The 23,320-nt window shown below is 45.5% G+C and overlaps 1 protein-coding gene across 2 annotated transcripts in view; it reads right to left on the bottom strand.

The window, feature by feature from the left end:
* The window catches only part of LOC144825254 (uncharacterized), a 233,785-nt gene that overhangs the window by 128,409 nt on the left and 82,056 nt on the right, over nt 1-23,320 (bottom strand). The window lies entirely within an intron of this gene.

Consider the following 23,320-nt stretch of genomic DNA (forward strand, 5'->3'; position numbering starts at 1 on the left):
GTGCACCAGGTTTGTTCAGTTCTGTTGAAAATGAGAGACAATTTGATGTCTTTGCTTGAGAGATTGTGTGCCAAATGTATTATTTTTCCCTGTGATTTATCCTGATGGGTTTCTCCTATTGTTTTAGCATGCAAGCAATCAGGAGTAATTAGACCATGTGCTGACCGTCACATCCTTAATAAGAACAAAATACTTAACTGTCACCCACTTACCAAAAATCTGGAATTATCAGCTAATTTGGGTTCGGCAAGGTACTTTACCATTATTGATCTTATGTCAGTGTACCATCAAATTATACTTACTCCTGAGTTGCAGAATTTAACAATGTTCATAACTCCATTTGGTTCCTATACATTTGTATGCTTGCCATATGGACTAGCATTTGTGGACAAGCCTCTGGGGCAACTGTTTTTCATAAGCTCTTGGATACATTTTTAAAGACTTTTAAGCACAATCAAAGTGTTTCAGAGGTGCTGACTATTTTGCCAGGTAGAGGCATGACTGTTCAATGTAATAAGTGCACATTTTTAACTACACAAGCAGAATACTTAAGACATGAGATTTCATATGATGACATTAGGCCCAAAGTTAATTTGATCAAAGCTTTTAAAGTAGCATCACATGATCTAAAAGGTAAAGATGCACTGCACTGATTTCTAGGGCTCAGTGAATATTTGTGCAGGGTTATGCGCAAATTGTGCAACCCTAATGATCTTTATCAAAGAAAGGGGTGAAACATCATATGAATAACTGAAATGGGTGAGGTTTTTGCAAGGATCAAGAGCTTAATTGAGAATGTGCCTGCACTAAGTGCTTTTTTTGTCCTCATTCTCTACCTAACTTGCTCCAATCTACCCTAAAGGCATCCGCACACTGACTCAGTGTACTGGATGTGTAGGCATATGGAAGTGGGGGCCCTTGCTTACCAGTGTAAAAAGGATACTTCAGGGCCTATATGGAGCATTCCGGGGAACCTCTTTACCAGGCTTACCAAGCCTAGTCGCACCCAACAACACACTACCACAAGGACGCATCCTAATAGCGCCGGGAATGTCTACAGAGTAGCAGGGCAGCGTAATCATAGGACAACTAAAAAAAAATAAAAAATAAAATAAATAAAAAATATGCCGCCACTAACTCTGGGTCGTCCCCCATTTCAAAAGATTCCAGAAGGCTCGCTTGTTTTGGCTGCCTATTCTCATAAGATCTTAGCTGGAGACTTTTAACACCGATGACTGCCAATCCAAGAAGGAGGGAGGTGAAGGTTCCGTCCATTTTTACATATTTCTCTTCTGGCTAGCAGGATGGCATAAAAAAGAAGTTGTTTAGCGGGGCCCATCATGCCCTCCACCTGGCCAAAAATAACCAGTGGTAGATTGATAGTGACAGGGCACCCAAGGGATATTGTCAATGTTTTACCAATAGAGTCCCAAAAGAAGGAGAGGGCAGGGCATTCAAAAAACATGTGAATGTCAGAGGCAGCTTTCGTCCCACACCTCATGCAACACACTGGGGGTCCCTTTGAGATTCTTAGGGGGGAATAATAGGCCTTGTGAATAGTAAAAAGTTGATTTCTTCGGAGCCATGCTAGTTTAACTACCTCCCACAGAGTCTTAAAGGAGTTATCCACAGATGTTCACTGTCATGATCTGGAAGGGAACTGCCCCAGAGATTGCTGGCCAGTTGAAATTCGCCATCCACCTCTTCCAATATAGCTTTTTACCAGAAAGAAACTTCATTCCTTCCTGGAACCTTGTTAACAAGCTGATGTTCTAAATAGTTACCCCCTCCTATTTGGTATTTACTCTGGGACTGGGCCCAACTGTCCATCTGTAAGTATTTAAACCTGGAAAGGCCTATACCCACTCTAACTCCAAGAGACTCCCATGAAACTAAAATCCGTTCCACGAACAGATCTCCCCAGACCTCAATCCCAGCTTCTCTCAAGGGTACGACCAGTCTATCTTTAAGCCATCCCGGGCCACCCGGCGTATCCCACAAATGGACCATGCTAGAAAAATATCCTAGCGCTACTGAGCTTCTCAACTTAGCCCATGTTTTAGCTAAGCCCTGTAAAACCTTTAGCTTAATTTTTTTGTAAAATTTAGGATCGCCAAATTTAAACAGAAAACTTTCCTCTGGTAACCTAGCACCTCTAAGCATAGCCAGGAACATGCCACCAGCCCCAGTGTTAGTGGGCATTTTCAATAGCATGCGAGAATGAGAGAGTTGGAAAGCTCAGGCGTACATCTGGTGGTCCAGAGCAGCTAGGCCTCCCTTTTCCCTCTGCCGCCTTAGTTTTTTCCAGGCGATCCGAGACGAATAATAGGCCCAAATAAATGAATTACTGTCGCTCTGCAGCTTAACTAAAGATGCGTTCTCAAAGTAAAGGGGAATGGTATTAACCACTTCCATGCTAATGACAAGGTCAGCTCGTCATGCAGTACACTGGGGCTGTGCTTATGACGAGCTGACCTTGTCATGAACAATGCATATCTGGAGATTTCAGCACCCAGCGGGAATTGCCTTAGCAGGCAAGGTGTTAAAAAGAAACGTAATTTTAAGCAAGATTGACATTTTAACTAAATGCACCCTTCCCAAAATAGACAAGGGTAGTAGAGCCCATACTTGCATACGTTTCCGGCACTCCCTCGCCACTTCTGAGAAATGGGTTTCAATAATCTTGGGAATATCCTGAAGGATGCTTATTCCAAGATATCTCATTTTAGAGCTAAGCTGCAGCCCTTGCGGAATCTCACCCATATTCCAAGCCATAATATCTGTTTTGGAGGCATTTATTTCATACCCAGAAACTGCTCTGAATTCCTGGGCTAGCTTGACAACCAAGGGAAGAGCTGTATGCAGATCAGAAGAAAAAAACAGAATGCCGTCTGCATACAGGGCTACCTTCCTCTCCCACTCCCTATACCTAAAGGGCTTGATGTTAAAATCTTTCCTCAACCGTTGGGCAAAGGGCTCGATATACAAATCGAATAGGAGAGGGGAGAAAGGGCAGCCCTGATGAGTACCCCTTGTAATCTTAAAGGGGTCAGAAAGACTACCGTTCACCAGAAGGCTTGCGGAAGGATTCTGATAAATCAACCCAACAGCTCAGCAAAATTTTTCCCCGATCTTGAACTTACCCAGGACCCCCGACAGGTATAACCAATTTACCCTGTCGAAGGCCTTGGTGGAATCAAGAGTCAGTACTGCCAGTGGGAGTGATTGAGTAGACGCAATATCAATAGCACCAATCAAGTCGTACGTTAAGTCTGAAAGCTGTTGACCCCTAACAAAGCCCCTCTGATCCTGAAGCAAGATGTCTCCAGCTACTCGCCCAGCACTAAGTGCTTTTGTTTCTGATAAGGAATGCATGATCATGGTTGATGTCCGTTTGATCGGTATTTGTGCAATTCTAAGTCAATGGATCTCAGGAAGAGAACTGTGGCCTTCATGTCCTGAAGTTTAAGAGAAGGTTAAAGGAACTACAGTTGCATTGAATGTGAAGCATTGGCTTCTGCATGTGCTGTGGAGAAATGTAAACCCTTCATTTGGGGAAGTGAGTTGGAGTTTTATACAGACCACATGCCGTTAGTAAATATGTTGAATGGTACGGATGCAAACAAGGCAGCTGATAGATTAGTCAGATTACTTTCCAAGCTGCAAGAGTATACATGTTTTACAAAATATATACTTGGAGGAATGTTTTTTAGAGCAGACTGCCAGTTCCATATGCACATTGCTAAGGAAAATGGTGAAGAGCCAGTGGGAGATGAATGTGTGCTGGCTGCATTTGATGCTGTTATCAATTGCAGACAAATATTCATAGAGGAAGAGTGGATGAATAAGTGTATGAGTGATGTGAACATGCCAATAATAAAGAAATTCATTGGGGAAGGTTGGCCAAATAGTATGCATTTAACTGGGGAATTGCATTTTTTCATAAGTGTTATTCATGAATAAGACAAGACATCCTTTATTTGTACAACCAAGCAATGTAACAGTAACATGTGTAATGCTGGCACATGAGGGGCACAGTGGAATAACAAAAAGATTCAAAAAGTTGAAACAATTTTACTGGGGGCCATCTTACGATATACAGGTGAAAATAATGATTGATAATCCTCCTGATTGTTTAATTTCAGACAAATATTGAAAGACTAACCAGCCACTTTTGCATCCATTTAAAATACCTAATATATCATGGAGTAAAGTAGGTCTTGACTTTTCTGGTCCATTCAATATTCCATCCAATCGCACAGGTCTTTGTCAGTGTTGATTTATTATCACTCAAAACTGATTTATTACTAATTTGCATAAACTCCAACCATGAGTACAGTTTTTTTTCTATTGAGAGAGCACAAAGGGACGTTGTTCCAGACAATGGGACCCATTTTATTTCCAAGTCAATTTGAACATTTTTGAAAGTTCATGATGTGAGTGGCACTTTATTAGCCATATTTGAATGGACTAGTAGAAAGAGCTAACTGAATTATCGAAGAGGGTATCGAAACAGCTATTGCACGTTGGAAAGATATGAGAAATTTCATAAGGGAAATAAAATGGAATTACAATATTTCTCAATAGGCTGCCACAGTGTTTTCATAATTTAGATTGATCAGAGTTATGGAATAAACTGTTATATGTTTTCTAAGGTAGATGGAATGTAAGATTTGTAGTTAGAAATATGATCCTTATGATATTGGGTTTTAGATAAGGTCTAAGGGGACTACAGGTCAAGCTTATATGAAGGAGTATTTTAAGAAGAAAAATTATTGAAGAAATGTTGAGTTTGCTTATAGTTATATGGTTTTAATTAAGAAACATCTAAAGATGTATAAAGGCGGCTCAAACTTTACATGACTTGTTCAAGTTATGATTGTGGGCAAGAGAGCTGACCTTTTAGAAGGTAATGGACAGTGGAACAGAAGAAATGCTGTTAGGTTAACTCACGAGCAAGCTGAAATCATACAGAAAACGAAAGTGAGTGACAGATCACAACTGGATTGGACAGGTTGGCTTGACTATTTAAGTGAGTATTCTGTTTATTCATTACGTGAGCATGCTGGTGGTATCCAGGGTATACACGGTTAAGACAATTGCCAAAGTAACTTCCATATGATTCAGCCTTCTGTTGCAGACAGATCTGGTGAAGTTGCTAATGGGCAATGTTCTCATTCACATATGGATAGGCTGTCTGCTGAACCTTTAGTAGCCAAGGATTCTATGGAAGGAATGGTTGATGGGGATGGAGGAAGAGATTCCACAAAAACGAGGCATGAAAGTGTCCAAGAAGTATCAAGATTTTGTTATGTTCTGATTTGCACTTTATTGTATAGGGCAAAGGTGACGTGGTATTGTAACTGTATTGTTTATGTTTGATTTTCATGTAATGTATTTCTTTGTATGAAGATTTGCTTTCTTTCATCGGTTAATCCTATGTTCCATGTTCTGGAACCATGACTTGTGATGCATGAGATTTCACTCAACGTCGTCAGTTTTGAGGTTTCTTGAGTTGAAGGTTACGGTGGCGTTAGGGCATCAATGGCATCATGTGTTGAATAAATCTTCAAATGACACTGTATTATCATGGCAACATATTGTTCTCATCTTGTGGCAGCCCATCTCACAGCAGGGTGATAAGTGTAGTTGATCTAGGATTTAATCCACTGTTCAAGAAATGCTTCAGTGTCAATCTGTTTACCCCTTCAGGAAACCCAGCAAAGCTGCGGTTGCTTCTACAAGTTCTATTTTCATAATCTTCCACTCGGTCAGTAAGGATATTAGAGTTCGAGGCCAGATGGGACACCTTTGTTTTAACGTCTCTGACCTCATTTTTTAATTTAGAGATGTTCCCCTCTGACTTGGAGACTCTTGCTGTGATAGTGCGGAGGTCCTGGTGCAGGAGGGCCACGTCAACCCATACTTCTCCGATCTTGGATTCGATGGATGTTCATGAGTCCTGGATTGCCTGCAGGATCACCCTGGTGTGTCCTCCTCCTCGCGTGTGATTAGCTTGAGTAGTCCCACCCTATACCCCTTTTGTTTTCCAGCTGTTGCCATAAACTTGTTGAATTTAGTTTGGGCTGTGGGCGCTGGGTTTGTTATGACCCATGTTGATTCCAGATCTCCACACAAATAGCCAGAGAAGTCAGACCTGTCATGATCCATGTGTGCAGTAGCCTGCCGGCCATGCTACAGTTGACGGAGCAGGATAAAGCCGTCAGTAAACTGTTATGGTAGTGGGCTCTAGTGCAGACCTGGCACCCCCGACCAAGTGCACAATTTGTCTGGCAGGAACCTGGCAGGTCTTTAGTACGGTGCAACAAGAGGTCCAATGCCAGGTCCTCCTCTAGTTCACAGCTTTTTTTGCTGCTGCAGGCGCCACTCTGTGGGCCCAGCTACCACCCCAGGCTGCAGATCCTGTGGCTGTGAGCCAGTATCTTCCTGTATGGCAAACACAGGCTTTTGGTGTCTGTGTGGTCTACACAACGGCCTTGTGTGTCTTCTGATCCTCTGGGGGGGCAGAAGGGGTCTGCAGTGTACTGATGGGAGATCCACGGGCCATCACGAGACAGGTGTGTGACACCCTCACAGCTCTGGGTGTGTTTTGGAGGGGGAATCACTTCTGTACTTGGCTGCACCACGTGGCCTCAACTGCTGTCCCCCCTCACAGACACCGTTAATCAAACAGATGCTCTAGGGTACTTTCTTGAGGCCCTGTATCTCCTGGAGCCTGTGGATCTATGGGCCACTCCAAGGCACAGTATCCAGAGTCAATTGTTGGCCTCCCAAGGAATAGGGGGCCCATGGTCACAGGGCCGGGATTCTTTGCGGGGCCTCCCCCCACATCACCGAGTTCCTGGTGTGGACCACAGTCTCTTTAGCAGCCATGTAGGACCGCTGCAGGGTGCACACAGCCTTCTCAGGGAGCCAGTAGCACCCACATGCATCATTGTAGGAATTTGCGATTCCTAAATTGCGAAAATTAAGGAATCGCAATTTAGGATTTGAAACTTCCTATGCATCAAGAAATCGCAAAAGGTCCAAAGGACCCTCCCCTGCACCCCTGAAATGTAACGTAAGTACATTTTACTCACACACATGTCCCAAGGGCATGTGTGTGTGTAAAATATACGTTTCAAAAATGCACTTTTGTGCATTTTTGAAACTTTTCGCAAATTACCATGAAGGTTTACTTCATGGTAATTTTCCGCTTCCAAATTGCGAATTCGCAAATTAAAAATAATCATGCAAAGCAATTAAGAAATCACAAAATTTGCGATTTCCTAAATGCTATTGCAATTTAAGAAATCGCAAAAAATTGCGATTTCTTAAATTGCGAAAAAAAAAAAAATGATGCATCCCCCAAAAAAGTTTTTGCATTCGCAAACGGCCGAATTTTGCAATTCGCACTGTTTGTGAATGCAAAAAGGCTTGATGCATGTGGGCATAGGTCCAGAACGGCCTGGTGAGATTGTCCTGCACGCCAGCTCCACCATGGGCCGTGGCAAGCTGGGAGCTAAGCGGGAGCTTAAAAACGAGTGGCATCCATCTTGGCTGTCCTAGCTCAACCCTTCCAAGGAAGTCCTCTTGAAGCCAGATAGGTGCTGGGCAATTGGCCATTGGTCTTGCAGAAAAAGCTTAGAGTGAAAAAAGTAAACATTTCACATTCAAGAAAGTCCTATGATTGTTCGGATAACTTGTGAACCGTAGGCAGGTCAAGATTTCTATGTTGGACTTAGTCTCTTTTTAAGAGCACAGAACCCTCTAGTGGGACAAGGCTGTAAGTTGTATCCGATGATGAGTTCAACTAGGCTAGATGCTCGTGGAAGGCCAGCTAAAATGGATTTGCACTCCACCGTGGAAAACCTGTTTCTTCATTAAGGCGATGACAGACATCGGCCGAATCTGTGGTTTGAAATTGGTACAGGTCACATTGTCCAACGCATCCACTGTGAGCACCGTTGTCCCTCCTACATTTCCATGAGTTTGATCGAAAGTAAGACTGGCCCATGGTAGTAGTAATTATTATATTTAAAACCTTGGTTCAGTTAGGGATAGGATAGCACCTGGCTGTTCAGTATTTTAATCTTCATACTGACAAAAAAATCATCCAAAGGCATTTTACCCCTTATTAGTACACACACGGACAGTAAATATAAGCAGAAAAGCATGTTTATATGTGTTCTAGAACTATCCTAATGATCATTGACTAATAATTAAACTAAGCAAAGAAAAACGGTGTTAAAAATGATTACAGACAAGTATGTGCATAATTCTATTTAAGTGTCATCTCTGGGCCTTTCCAGAATGATAAAACATGAACAAATGTTCAGTATTAATCTCTGGGAAAGATGGCTTTTATAGTTCCTACACTTCTTTTAGTGCATTTTTTACCCTGGTGTATCGATTGGCTTAGGTAATGGCATGCAAATATAGAGCTTCAATTGGTGCAGTAGAAGCAGTGGCTCCAGGGTCCAGAGGCCTTATGGGTCCACTGAACACCTATTATTGCTGTGGTATGTAATGTGCTGACATTCACATTCTGAATTGTGTCAGAAAGTAGCTCTAATTTAACATAAGGAAGTACTGCTACTTTGCATCAAGGAAGTATACTATGGGGGGGGCAGCGTTTACAACGCTGTCAGAACAACGCAGTGCCATTACAATGCAGGCACTCTAACAAACACGTTGTTACCACACGTTCTATTACAAAGACTTGCTTTAGGGAACCCATGGTTGGATTTGAAATCCAACACCTTCCCTACTGTTGCACAGACAGGTGTAGGAATAGTAAAATATACTATTCCAAACTCCAGCGCTTCCCTAAAGCAAGTAGTTGTAACGACTTGCATTTTAATAGAATGCATGGTAACATTCGCGGTCATGGTATAACTTGTTTGTGAAGACGGATGTTTGTGTGCTGTACAGTGTAGCACACTTGCAAAGTGGTAAAGTGTTAAACTATTTCAAAGAATAGAATTTGTGCTGGAAGGGTATCTTTCCAGTGTAAATCCTGTGCTTGACATCATACACACACCCTTGCCATATGGTATTTGAGAGTGTGCATTGGTGCAAATGCAACCTAATATAAGTCAGCACTAGAGAATAGAGCAACAGCATCATGTCCTAGTAAATGTTGTACTGTTGTGTGCTCGTCTTTTCGCAGTACTAAGAGGAGTGACTTTGGCTACTGCAATCCATGAAAATTGAGTAAATCTTCCCCTTTGTTTCTCCAGACCAAGATATAATGTCTAACAGGATGGACGACGTGTGATTCCTACACCTTCTAGTCATCAATGTTTTAGGTACATTTTCTATACATTGATTTAGACACTTGTATGACTTATTGTTTCTGTATAAAGGTTTTTGATGTAAAGCACTTTGACACTCTAGATTGGAATGAGTGATGCTATAAAGTAAATACATGTGAGAGAGGGGCTAAGGAGAGATGAGGGGCACCATTGGAAATTGGCAATAAGGGAATCGATGAAGAAGGAGGCAAGGGAGAGGGGACACCAACCAAGATAAACCAGTTTGTGCTCCCGACGCTAAAGCCTGCCCTGTTTGACATCATGCACACACCCTTGCACTATGGCGCATGGGTGTGTGCATTGGCGCAAGATTGCCTAACACAAGCCAGACCTAGAGGAGAGAGCAGTAGTATCATACCTTAGTAAGTATGGTATTGCTGTGCACGCTCTTTTTAACACAAAGAAGCACAGCACTTTTGGGTGCTGCTCTTCAAGAAAACTTAGCAAAGGTTCCCCTTTGTTTCTCCAGACCAAGCAGTCTTAACATTCAATGCCTACCAGTATCGATGACATGCGATTCCTGCACCTTGTAGTCCTCATTGTATTAAGTAACATTTCCTTGCTATTGATTTACACACTTGTATGACTTATTGTCTCTGTGTTTGTGATGTAAAGATCTGACACTCTACATTAGAATTAGTAGCACTATAAAGAAAATAAATGCGAGAAAGAGGCTAGGGAGAGATCAGGGGCACCATTGTAGTTTGGTAGTGAGGGATGCTAGTCTTGGAGTCCACTTATTTGTCCTGGGTACAAATAGAAGCAGATCCAGACCTTCAGGTCTTATCATGGATCACAAGTAGGAAGTGCAGTTGTTCCACACTTGTACAACTTATTCTGTATAATGTGTTTGTGATGTAAGGATCCAGCACTCTACATTAGGATGAGTAGTGCTATAAAGTAAATAAATGTGAGAGAGGGACAAAGGAGAGATGAGGGTCGCCATTGGAGGCTGGTAGTAAGGGAAGTTATGAAGAAGTAAGCCAGGGAGGGGGGGACCAACAAGGATTGTCACACTGGGCGCCCCAAGTGCTACAGCCAGCCCTAGTTTACGTAGCCATGCAGGAGGCCAGTCAACTGATCATTGGAGTCCACTTATTTGTCCTGGGAGCAGAGTCAGCTCTTCAAGTCTCTTCATAGGTCTCAAGAAGAAGCCGCAGTCCTACTGTTCTTCCACGGGTCCAAAAACATTCTGGGGAGAGTGACTAAGGATGCAGCGTTTATGTTTGGCATTGAGTAGTGGTTGAGAGTGACTCCTGATTCAATTTAGGTGTAAGTCCCTAGGGGTAACCCTACCCAATTATGCAGCATTTCCTGTTTGCTCTACTGCAAACAATCCCACGGTACATGGTACTTGTAAAAATCCAAGATGGCAAAACCCTTTTTCCCTTGTACAGAGCCTCTGTGCCCTCCCAGAGGAGTGGACAAGGAAATTATTAGTTCTCTTCATTGTGGTCAAACAAACCCGGTTCTGGTGTAGCTCCCTTCCCTTTGGCTTAGTGCCAGCTGACTGGAGGAACAAAGAGTTGCCTTCTCCAGGTTTCACCCTATATTAACTTGTGAAAGTGCAACCTCTTGTACAGGTTAATGAAGGTCCTAAACCCTCCCTAACTGGTCTTCTTGTAAGGTGAAGAAAAACAACCGGCACATCCAAGTTCTTATTTCTTCTCTGGAAGCTGTTTTCATACCTAATTAAGGGCAAACAATAGCTGAGCAGCTGCTGTCAGGATAAAGCAAATAAGCCTCCAGGAGCTTCATTTAAGAAAAATGTAACATTCTAAAAGTTACTTTTCCCAGAGGTGTGGCAAAGATGGGAGACAGATTAGATGTGTTCTCCTGCCTGTCACCAGAATACAGAGCAGTTTAGAGGGGAGAACAGCCCCCAAAAACAAAGTGCTTCACAAATAAACAATCTGGACGAGAAGCACATCATTGTGGTGAATTCATGCTGCACGAGGTAAAATAAATTCAGCAGAGACCCCAAAATAAGATGGAGAAGTCTTCAGCTCTTGGAGATGGCGTGCTTTGGCATCAAGGGGCTATTCCTGACCTGCTACCCCCTAGAGAAGCCCTGGAGATGTAAATGGGTCAATACAGGGTTCTCATTAAGACCTAGAGTAAGTGAGTTGGAGAGACAGATCAGCGATTTCAATTGGCTGAGAGTGGGGAGCTTGTGGGTCCCACACAGAAGACATTGTGGTGGGCCCTGGCAAAATAGCATCCCTGAAGAAATAAAAAATGAATGCCGGTGCTTAGCCTCTTGTTTAAATGAATGTTTAAATCAAGATAGTTGAACTTCAGTGGGATCCATCTCTACAGACTTTCGTCTGCTGCGGGCGGACTTACACAAGATGACGGAGCGGGTGGCGAAGGTGGAAGTGGTCACAAAATCCTTGGTGATAGACACCTCCGAACTGCAACTGGCCATGGAACACATGGACACAGTCACCAAGAAACTCCAGGAGAGGCTGGACGACCAGGAAGGTCGCTCGCGGCGGAACAACGTACGAATCTTAGGCATACCAGAGTCAGAAGGCAAGCTAACGATGGATCTCTACATTGAGGACCTAATTAAGACAAAGTTACAACCAAAGGGTCTCTCCCACCTCTTCTCCGTCGAAAGGGCGGATAGGGTCCCAGGTGGAGTACCGAAACCGGGGGCACCGCCGCGGCCAGTATTAGCTAGACTCTTCAACTTCCGTGACAGAGACGCCATACTCCAGACAGCAAGGGTCTCCCCGCCTGTTAAAATACAGAATTCCACCATTGCCTTCTTTCCAGATTACACAGCCGAAGTGGCCCGGCGTCGGAAGACTTTTACAGACATTAAAAAAGCCTTGCGGGCAAAGGAGCTGCCCTATTCCTTGCTCTTCCCGGTGAAATTGAGAGTCGTTGATAATCACAAAGCATGGTTCTTTGACACTCCTGAAGCGGCACGAGAATGGCTGGACAGCTGGTGGCGTGTGGAGGCCCCTCGGCGCACGGGCAGAGGACAGCGCGACCAAAGAACAGAGAACCAGACGAGTCGGCAGACATCGCCCGGGCATAACCAGGACATGTTCTCGGAGACGGGTCTGAAGGAAGGAGAACAGCCCGAGTCATGAACGCCCGGCTACACTGACACTGACAACAATCATTTAACATGGTAGGCATACGGCCCTTGGACTCCACTTTGAAGGAGGCAGAAGAGGGCAGATGGGGCCGCTGCCATCACGTATCTACTTACCCCTAAAAGCAAGTACAATGGGTTGGGATGGGACTGTGCGCTCTGCTAAGTTGGGGAGGCGGGCGGTTCTATGTCCGTGTAGCAGGGAGGCAGGGAGGGGGGTGGGAAGGGAATGTTCAACTGATTTATTTATTGTGTTGCGCGACAGGACACGGCACGACCAGGAACACACGCGATCCACTCACAGGGATACAGGACTCACAGCACGGTTGGGTGCAACTCGGAGGCCCAAATTTAACACACCTCACCATGTCACGACACTCGCAGGAGACCGCTTCTAGCGGTGTATTGCGACAGGTAGATGCCCCACCCCTGAAGATATTGACATGGAACGTGCGGGGACTGGGTGATAAAATTAAGAGAGGACTAGAGTTACAGGCCCACATTTGGTGCTACTGCAAGAGACACACCTCACGGGCACAACTTGTAAAGCACTAGACCGTAGGGGATACAAAATGGTGGCGCACTCGGAGTACACTTCTGGTTCTACGGGTACAGGTATTCTTTTGATGAAGACCTCTCCATTTATTCTGTTGCGCCATGCGGTAGACGATCAGGGCCGCTTTGCTGCAGTACACGGCAGTGGGAGGGTCAGCTCCTAAATATTGTATCAATTTACATCCCACCGGCACTCCTTACAGTGGCCCTGCCGGCACTAGGAGAATTCCTGCTCAAACTCCCGGAGGGAGAGACACTCCTCGGCGGAGCCTTTAACGCAGTGCTGGACCCCTCGCTAGATAAATTCCCAGCAGGTCCCATACACCCGGTTCCACTAACCTACGCTGTCAGAAAAAGACTCGTAGAAGGATTTACCCCATATACCCTAACCTCCTAAAAATCCTGAACATCAGGAAAGATCAGAAAAAGGTGACGACACATTATTTTGGCGAGAATAGGGGTTCAGTGTCATCCCCCTCGATCCTATGGGAGCCATATAAAACAGTTCTTCGTGGGCAGGCAATTACCTCCATCGCAGGACATAAGAGAGCACAGAGTCAGGAACTCGAGGAATTAGAACATTCCTTGCATGCAGCCACTGTGGCTCAGACGGCAGATCCCACGACAGATACAACTCACACTTTGCAGTTATGCCAGCAGCGACATAGGGAACATCTTAGACTGCAGGTGCTGAATAATATCTCGGCTACGGCCCACAGAGTCTATGAGGTGGGAGACAAGGCAGGAAAGATGTTAGCCTGGTTAGACAAGAAAGACAGGAGCGGAAGAGGCATTTAGCAGTTATACACCAACACGGGTCAACTACAAACACACCCCAAGGAGATTGTGAATATACTAGCAGACCACTTCGAGGAAGTATACACCCCAGTTCGGGAGGTCACAGAACATGCAGCCTTGCATTCTATGCAACACATAGAGATCCCAATGCTTACACTGGAAACGACCCAAGACCTGGAAGCCGACCTCTCTGTTGAGGAAATACAATCGGCAATCCACGCGTTACAATCAGGTAAAGCGGCAGGCCCGAATGTGATTCCCATAGAATGGTACAAGCTTATGTCAGACACAATTGGAGCGCCCCTGCTAGCTATGTATACAGAGAGCCGAGAGAAGGCAAAACTCCCCATAGACCAACGGACAGCCACCATAGTGGCAATCCTGAAATCCTGCAAGCCACCTGCAGCATGCACGTCCTACCGCCCAATTTCTCTCATCAACGCCGAAGCCAAAATCCTCGCGAAGGTGCTAGCCATGAGATTGATGCCCTCTCTCACACAGCTGATACACTTCGACCAATCAGGCTTCATGCCGAACCGGAGCACTGCCCTCAACCTCAGGCGAGTACATGGGGTGATGGCGCGGGCTCCGTCGCTAACGGAACCAGCTGTGATCCTTTCACTAGACGCGAAGATGGGGGCACCTCTTCGCAGTTCTGACACGTATGGGCTTTGGCCCCAAGTTCATAGCTTGGGTACGTCTCCTATATGCTAATCCGGATGCACATATCACAGTCAATGGTCACATCTCTCACACGATTTGTCAGGCGAGAGGGACTCGACAGGGCTGTCCCCTCTCCCCCTTGCTGTTTGCCCTGGTCTTGGAACCGCTGGCGACACTGATCAGATATACACCGTTATTGAGAGGTATCAACTGGAGAGAGGGATGGGAGGACCGCGTGTCCTTATACGCCGACGATATGTTGGTGTATCTTACGGACCCAGAAAGAAGTATACCAGCCCTGTTGGCCCTGTGTGACGACTATGGGACTTCCTCGGGATATACTATTAATTGGTCAAAGTCTATCCTCTATATGCTAAGGGGGCCTGCGCCGCAGCTCGGTATACAATGCCCGCTGCAACGAACCACATCATCTTTTAAATACTTGGGTATTCACATAACTGACAACCAAACAGACGTTTTCGGTAAAAATCTGCTTCCACCCAAGTCCCGGCTCCGTATTGATGTTAAACACTGGGCTTCATTGCTGCTGACGCTCCTGGGCAGAGCGGCGTTTTATAAAATGATGGCACTTCTGAGGTTCTTATATGCACTAGAAAATTCACCATACCCTGTCCCACCGAGTTACTTCGCCAGGTACAAGCCTTGGTGTCCAACCTGCTCTGGGGCAACAGGCTGGCGCGTATCGCCCAGGTCAAGCTGACCAGGAGTTGGTATGAGGGAGGGATTGCTCTGCCGAACTTGCAATTGTACTACTGGGCCGCCCAGCTAAAAATCATCAACCAGTGGATACATGCGCCTCGAGATGTCCCCGCCTACAGGGCGGATAGGGCACAGCTAGGCACGGATTGTATGCTTTCAGTACTCTACAACAGAGGTCAGGTGGCTCGACTGATCGGACCCACGAAACACACCGTCACGCTGTGGCACGCGGCGCAGGCGAAGCTGGGATGGAGGGATACCATCACTAAACTTACTCCACTCTGGGACACTAAGGCGTTGGGGCAGCTGAGGAAGAGTAAAGGGTTCACACAATGGGATAACATTGGTATATCCACGGTGGGGGACCTGTGGGACAAGGGAGCAGTGGTACCGTTCTCCCTTCTCCAGCAACAGTACAACTTAGGCCCAAACGATAAGGCACGCATTGTTACAGGCGATACCACTAGACAGTGAGGTCCTGGAATATTCCCCGCTGGAGGATAGATTGCTTACAGATTATATGCAATGCAGCGCCACCTCCCTTACCTATAAAAAACTATTGAATAACCAACCAGACCCTATGCTGAAACTGCGTGAAAAATGGGTGGACGAGCTGGGGGACATGGATGAGACAGAATGGAATGAGGCGCTGGCATCCCCAAAAGAGGTGGGAATATCATCCAGGCTCAAGCTAGTCCAATTAAAAATCCTACACCGCATATACTATACAAGAACCACATTACATAAATTACACAGAGTTCCGCATCCCTACTGTCTTCGGGGCTGTGGGGAGGAAGGCACACTGTTTCATACCCTTTGGGATTGCCCACTAATTGCCGCCTACTGGCGCCAAGTGATGCGCAAAATGTCACAAACACTGGAGGTGTCATTGACTCCTGAACCACGAAAGTGCCTGTTAAACATCTGGGAGCCAAATGATCTATCCAGGTACGGGCAGATATGGGGTACTTTAGCCATGCTAGTGGCGAAACGAGACATAACGCAAAAATGGGGGTCCCCAGAGCTGCCTACAGTGTGGTGCAGAAACATGGACCTATTAATGCTTACAGAAAGGACAGTATATGTAAATCGGGCATGCCCTCGTAAATGGAACAAGGTTTGGTCCTCATGGAACTCATACAGGGGTGACCTATGTGATCCACTGCCGGAAGATGATGATACTGGCTCTGACAAGGAAATGGAGGGAGAGTGGGAATAGTGAGAACATCTTTGGGCCAAAGTTGAATGCATGGTGAGACTTTTTATTTGATACACTGTGGGTTTACTCCGATCCCACGCGTGCCTTTACTCTTATACCTGCTGGGACTATTGTCGTGCTGAATGTCGGCGAGTTTGTTTGTTCAAAGTTTTAAATGAGTAGATTATGAGACAAGACAGACTGCAATGAGAAAAATGTAGGCCTTTTCGATGCTCCGATATATACATTGCTTAAACTATGTACACCATTCATCATAACGCCGCCGGACCCCAGGGATGTCGGCTAAAGGGCTGTGTTACCAATATAACGTTGAAAGATGCTCGTAATTGATGCAGTCGGCCCTGGGGTTTGTAGGCCAATTGCTGTGTTATTCCAGGAGTGTGCAATAAAGGTCTTTAAAAAAAAAAAAAGATAGTTGAACTTGATGTGCTCCTGGGGTATCGCTCTCTGATCATGAGCGTGGCCAGATACTCGATTTCACTTACTTGATTCATCACATTGGCTTTACCATGACTATCATGTTCCATCAGAGTCACGCTGTTCTTTTAGAGCACGTTCTTATTTAATTTTCGTTTGCCTCATTATTTCACCACAACACAATTTCACTTACCTGATTCATCACATTGGCTTTATTGTGACCACTCTCGGCGCATTTACTCATTCTAACATTCACTTTATTCCATCGATCTTACCCCACGAAATTACGAGTGTCTATCTTTTTGAAGCACTATTCATCATGACCATGCACGTAACATTATTAACTGACGATGCATGTTCACGTTAATTCAACTAGACATTTGTGAACTTACTTTAAAAATAAGGATGGTTTCCTTACTGCATCATTGCATATTTTGTTTCATTATAGAGTGATCCCTGATGAAGGGCACCCTGCCCGAAATGCATTGGATCACAATTGAAAAGATAAATGGATCATGATTATCGCCATTGAATCAACATGATGATGGATTGAAATAAAGTCCAATATACAAATTCATTGGATTACAAATCCCGACTACTGTCTTTTTTACTATTGAATACAAAAGGACATAAACCCTTCTTCTATAGGGTGAAGGACTGTGCCTAGGGGGATTCAACCCAGTTGGCTGAACTATCGATAGATTGAAATAGCATCTCTGCCAACCACACAAAGTCTGTAGAGGTGGGAGTCCTTTAATCAATATGGTTGTCCTCCAATAAAACAAAATAGAGCAGCCTCCACTACAGGAACGTACGAGAAGGACCCCCAAAGCGTAAAGACAGAAGGTGACATTAAAACTGTCCCAACTGGAAACAAGGGAATGCTAGTCATGTGGTTGCTAGTGGTGGGGCCATTCTGGGATGAGAAAAGAGCCATAAAAGAAACTTGCCAGAGGACATAAGAATGTAGATCCATATTGTCTGCGGCACATAAAACATAGGGCACCACAATAAAGAAAGGTGGTGCTGATGGTCCCAAAATGGCTCAAAAGAATAGAGATTTACTGATGGTGATTAGATAGCCGTCCGGGAGCTCTGGGGCTCGGTACTTACTGGCCAGCATAGAAAGGCTAGATGGAAAATACATGGGGCCATGAAGGAAATGTGAGGCCTGGACCTCACCAATCTTACCATCACTTAGCAATAAAATGGCATCAATAAAAGGGACTGTTGAAAACTGGGTTACTGATTAAGGGGAACGAAGCCCTACTCAAGCTGCAGCCACAATTTCTCTGAGGGTGCTGTGACTGACACACCTCATAATTTCCTGTGCTTAGTTTTAAATAAAAGTATGTCTAGAAGTGCAAAGCATTAACTGTGTTTATCTGACCAAACTGAACAGGAACAAAATGGGAATGTGGGCTAGATATATGGATCAAGTTAGGCCTGCTAAACAAAGTACTTCACATCCTGATTTGCGAGAATTGCAAGATCCTGTGTCACACATTTTTGGTTCCAAGGAGATGCATCTTCGAGGATGCTGTCGAGGTGCGGCTATCGATATTTACTCCTACATCAAAGAAGCATTGTGCATCGTTGGTTCCAAATAAGTGGCGCAGCTGTGATGAGGAGTCCAGCATCATTGTACAGGATGTCTTCGATGAGGGGCTTGCAATACATTGAGGATGCACAGCAGCAGTTCCAGTGAGACTGTGGGCTGAAATGCAAGGATATTCATCAAGGATGTGTCACAAATTTAGGTGGTTCAGAAGCTGAGCTGTGAAGAGTCGTATCGCAGTGCACAGGTGCTGATCACAACTGGGCTGGCAGAGCACCTTCAGGCCCACCTCAAATGGTCCAGAACTAGGTTGGCAACAGTTGAGGATAGGACTCACAGCAGACAGAGTCCAGTTGATGGATTCAAGGTGGTGGGAGACTTTTCTGTCCCTGAGGCGCTGATCAGGAGGTCAGCCAGCTAGCCCTTGCGTTCACTCTGGTGGTCCTGGGCTAAAGACGCAGGTCCAGTTCTTAACCTCAAGCAGCAAGAAAGCAGGGTATCAGAGTAGCAGTCCATCCTGCAGAGCAGCACAGACTCTTTCACAGGGCCAGAGGTGTACTGAAGAGTCCAATATTTATACCTGGTACCCACTATGAAGTAGGAACATGTTCTGGAGGGTTCCACCCGCACAAATGCTTGGAATTCCCTGCCTCCTTGGTAAACCTTGCCCTTACCTGCTACCAGAACCTAGATCTTGACTGCACCACATATGGGACCTGTTAGGGATGGAAACAATTACCAAGCTTTAGAATAGCTTAATCACATGGCATTACCTAAGAATTTCACTAGATTATGCTCAAATTATCGGAGGAGAATAATTCTGTGTTTAGCTCTATTTCTTAGTGCCAAAATGCCCCCTTGCGTTCAAAATGGACCAGATGATGCATTTTGTGCTAAGAAATGGAGCTAAATGCAACAGAACAGTGAGCACGAGTGGCCTCCTGTACACACTAAATGTGTTCTTGCTGTGGGAGTTTTTGCAAATTAACTACTAAGGATGAATTTTGCACTATGAAACACTGCTAAATGCAGCATAACTTAGATAGCGAGAATGAGCAGACACTCACGCTCGCTAAATGTGCTCTTGCTATAAAGTTTTTCCCCCAAAATTACCCTTAATTATGTGAGGAGGAGTATTAGCATATTTATTGGTAATTCTGCATTAAAGTGTAACACGGAATTACCAGAATTACTCAGATTACTCTTGTGTGATTGAAATTCTGCATAGGCCTACTTTGGAGCCAGCAGAGACAGAATTTGCAGCAATATGGGCTGCATTTCTGAAATTCCTCTCCTTAGAGAACTCTCCTCCCGCTGTTACTTGCAGATTCTCTACATCTTACAGACATGAGGAGAGTTCAACAACTAATATATCCTGGGTCCAAAAGCAAAGGAGAAAACCAGAATTCACCATGAGGATGAGTGTTTGGGACAATATTAAGGGCTTTCACATAGCTGAGAGAATGGACTTACAGTGGAAACTTGCAATCTTATCTAAACAACAGAGATATATAGTTTGGGGTTTTTAACACAGTATGTTATGATGTGAACATTATATGTCAGCCTCTGGGCACTAATACAGTGTATTCATATTTGCTTTTGAAACAAGAATAATGAACATTGTTCTAGAAAAGAGTTTCCTAAATATATATTAAAACTCTAACTTTTGCATTAGATTATTCTTTTAAATATATACTAGCAGCCCGTCCCGACCTTGTCCGGGAGCAATCAGGCTTCCCCGCCCGGCCCGTCCCCCGCCTGCCTCTCCAGCAGCCCGGCCCGTCCCCCGCCTGCCCCGACCCCCGCCTGCCACAACATGGCTCCCCTTAGCAACGACACGGAAGCGGAGCTCAAACACATGGCTTCCATAGGATCACCTCACCATTCCTTATGTATGGCCCACAAACTGTTGCGTGGTGTATTGAGTGGCTCCATAGTGTGTACCCTTTGTCGCTAGAAGTTACACAATCTTGACTGTTCACACTATTAGAGGAGCGCATAAAGTAAAGTAAGCTACGGCCCGTCCCCCGCCTGCCCCGACCCCCGCCTGCCCTTCCAGCAGCCCGGCCCCGCCCGGCCCGTCCCCCGCCTGCCCCGAACCCCACCCCGACCCCTGCCTGCCCCAACATGGGTCCCCTTACCTCAGCCGCCGCTCCTTCCCCGCGCTCCTCAGTTAACCGCTCCTCGCCACTGCTCGTCACCTCACCGCCGCTGGCCTGTCCGCTCCTCAGTTTACCGCTCCTCGCCGCTGCTCGTCTCCTCACCGCCGCTGGCCTGTCCGCTGCTCCTCACGTCACCGCTCCTCCCCCGCGCCATGTCCGCCACTCCTCATCTGGCTCCTGGACGCCGCTCCTCCCCACGCTCCTGACGTGAGCACGCACGTCGCGGCCGGTGCTACTTCTGAGGCACTACTTTTTTTTTTACTGTAAATTTTGAAATAACGGTTTTTTATTTTATTTATATAGCATATAACAATCTACACACCCTGACGAATCCAACGGTGTATCGGGTGTGTGGATTGGCGCTGTGGTTCCCGAGTTTAACCGCCTCAAAGGCTGAAAGTTCTTCCTTTATTATAGTAGTATAGATTAAATGCAGTGGTTGAATAATTTTCTTACTGGTCCCAATCCCTAGATAGAAGAATTTCCTCCTTTGTTTTCAAATAGGACAGTCATAGCCTCCCACAATTAAAATAGTGTTTGGGTGCTTGTGACTGCAGACGCATGGCAACATTAAATATCTACATGCCCACTTTTAAACACCATGCACACTTCCTCGTAGACTTCAAAGCCTACATATGTGTGACTTATTAATATTTAAAAAAAAGCTTTTCCTATGTCAAAACAGTTATTTTAATAGTTCAGGGTGCAAGGTTAAACTACAGTAGTCAGGGTACACATGGTAGACCTGAAGTCCTGTTTTCTTGTGTTACACTAGTGGATGGCATAATAAGTGCTTCAGTCCAAAGTTGACATTTACCTTTCCATGCCATAGGTGTTGTGAGAAGTTGGCTTGGTATGTGCTGTTGACTAGTTAAAGTGGGCACCCTGTGCGAGTCCAAACAACTCTTTTGGTGATTTAAGAGGTCATAGATAACCTTAGAAAGCTATCCAAGTGGAAGCTGTGGAGAGCAGCCTTCAGGTTTAGCCTTGAAAGAATGTTAAGCAGCTTGTTTTACCAGAATGCAACCATAAAGTATTCGTTAAATAAAAGGAGAACCACAGAGTAGTTATGACTGACTGACTGACTGAATTATTTTTAGAGCGCTATTATGCCGAGGCGTCTTGGCGCTGTAGGGCGGAAAGAGAGGAGTTGGATTAGGGCAGTGCAAAAAGCCAGGTTTTCAATGCCTTTCTGAAATTAGCTATGCTCCTTTCCGAACAAAGTGAGGATGGTAAACTGTTCCAGAGCTTGGGGGCTTGATGAGAGAAAGATCTGCCGCCCCAGCGGACTCTCTTGGTCCAGGGGATGTAGAGTAAATTTTGGGAACTGGATCTGAGTGAACGCTCAGGTACATATGGGGGAAGAAGGTTGGAGAGCTGTTTGGAAGTCTTGCCATAGAGGGATTTGTGGGCCAGGCACATGACCTTGAATTGAATTCTGCGCCTGACCGGGAGCCAATGGAGTTCACGAATTGCTTTGAAAGTAGGATGTCGTTTGGGGAGGTTAAGCAGTACTCTGGCCGCTGCATTTTGAATTGACTGAAGTCGGTCAAGTTCTTTTTCGCCGGCACCTATGTACAGGGCATTACAGTAATTTACCCTGGACATGATCAATGCTCCCACTACCGTTTTCCTCAAAGAGAAAGGGATGTAGGGCAAGATTTTTCGGAGGACCTTAAGTGTGAAGAAGCAGGCCAAGGTGACCTGGTTGATCTGGGCTGTACAGGTGAGTTCCTTGTCCATTATGAAACCTAGGTTTCTGACCTTGTTGGCCAGAGCAGGGTAGATGCCAGCTTCAGGAGGCCACCAAAGATCATTCCAAATGGAGGGTTTTTGGCCAAACTCGATCACCTACGTCTTTTCTGTATTAAGTTTGAGGAAGTGAGCGTTCATCCATTTCTTAACGTCTGACAGACAGTTCCTAAAACTGGTAGCGGTGGCTTCTACCGTCTGCGCCAGTGAGACTACCAGTTGGGTGTCGTCGGCGTAAGAGACTAAGTGCAGGCCATGGGACTTTATCAGTGCAGCTAGGGGAGCGACATAAAGATTAAAAAGGGTAGGTGATAGGGCCGATCCCTGAGGGACTCCACATGGTAGAAGGAACTCCTCATATTGGAGACCATTCCATTGAATTTGATGGATGCGTGCCTCTAAAAAGGACTCAAGCAAATTTAGGGCGGTGTGTGTGATGCCCAGCGTCCTTAGTCTATTTATGAGGACGCCATGGTTAACGGTGTCAAACGCCGCTGTCAGATCCAATAGGATCAGAGCGGCTCTGCCTCCTTGGTCCATGGTCTGACGTATGTCCTCCGAGGCTATGATCAGAGCTGTCTCCGTTGAGTGACAGGCCCTAAAGCCATGTTGTGTGGGATCAAGTAGATGGCTATCCTCAAGGTGTTTAGTTAGCTCCTGATTCATTGCACTTTCCAAAATTTTGGCAGGGAGGGGTAAACACGATATAGGGCGGTAGTGTTTAGCTTCCTTAGGGTCTAATGTCTCCTTTTTAGGGATGGGCCTAATACAGGCCTTCCTCCAGCTGCTGGGAAATTGCCCAGAGCTGATTGCAGTGTTGAGGAGCGGGGTAAGAGCTTGACAGATAGTTTCAGGGACCAGGTGTAAAACGTGAGGGGGGCATGGGTCTAGCGAGGAGCCAGATTTGGTCAGTAGGAGCAGGGTAGTGACCTGGGCGTCACTGAGCTGGGAGAATTTGGGGAGTTCCAGTACTGACACCTGTTGATCTATTTCGTGGGGGAGCTCCTCACAGGTGGGTGGCAGGCGAAGGTCGTCATAGACTGTCTGAAC

Source organism: Lissotriton helveticus, chromosome 3_1, assembly GCF_964261635.1.
Source record: "Lissotriton helveticus chromosome 3_1, aLisHel1.1, whole genome shotgun sequence".
NCBI classification, from domain to species: Eukaryota; Metazoa; Chordata; class Amphibia; order Caudata; family Salamandridae; genus Lissotriton; species Lissotriton helveticus.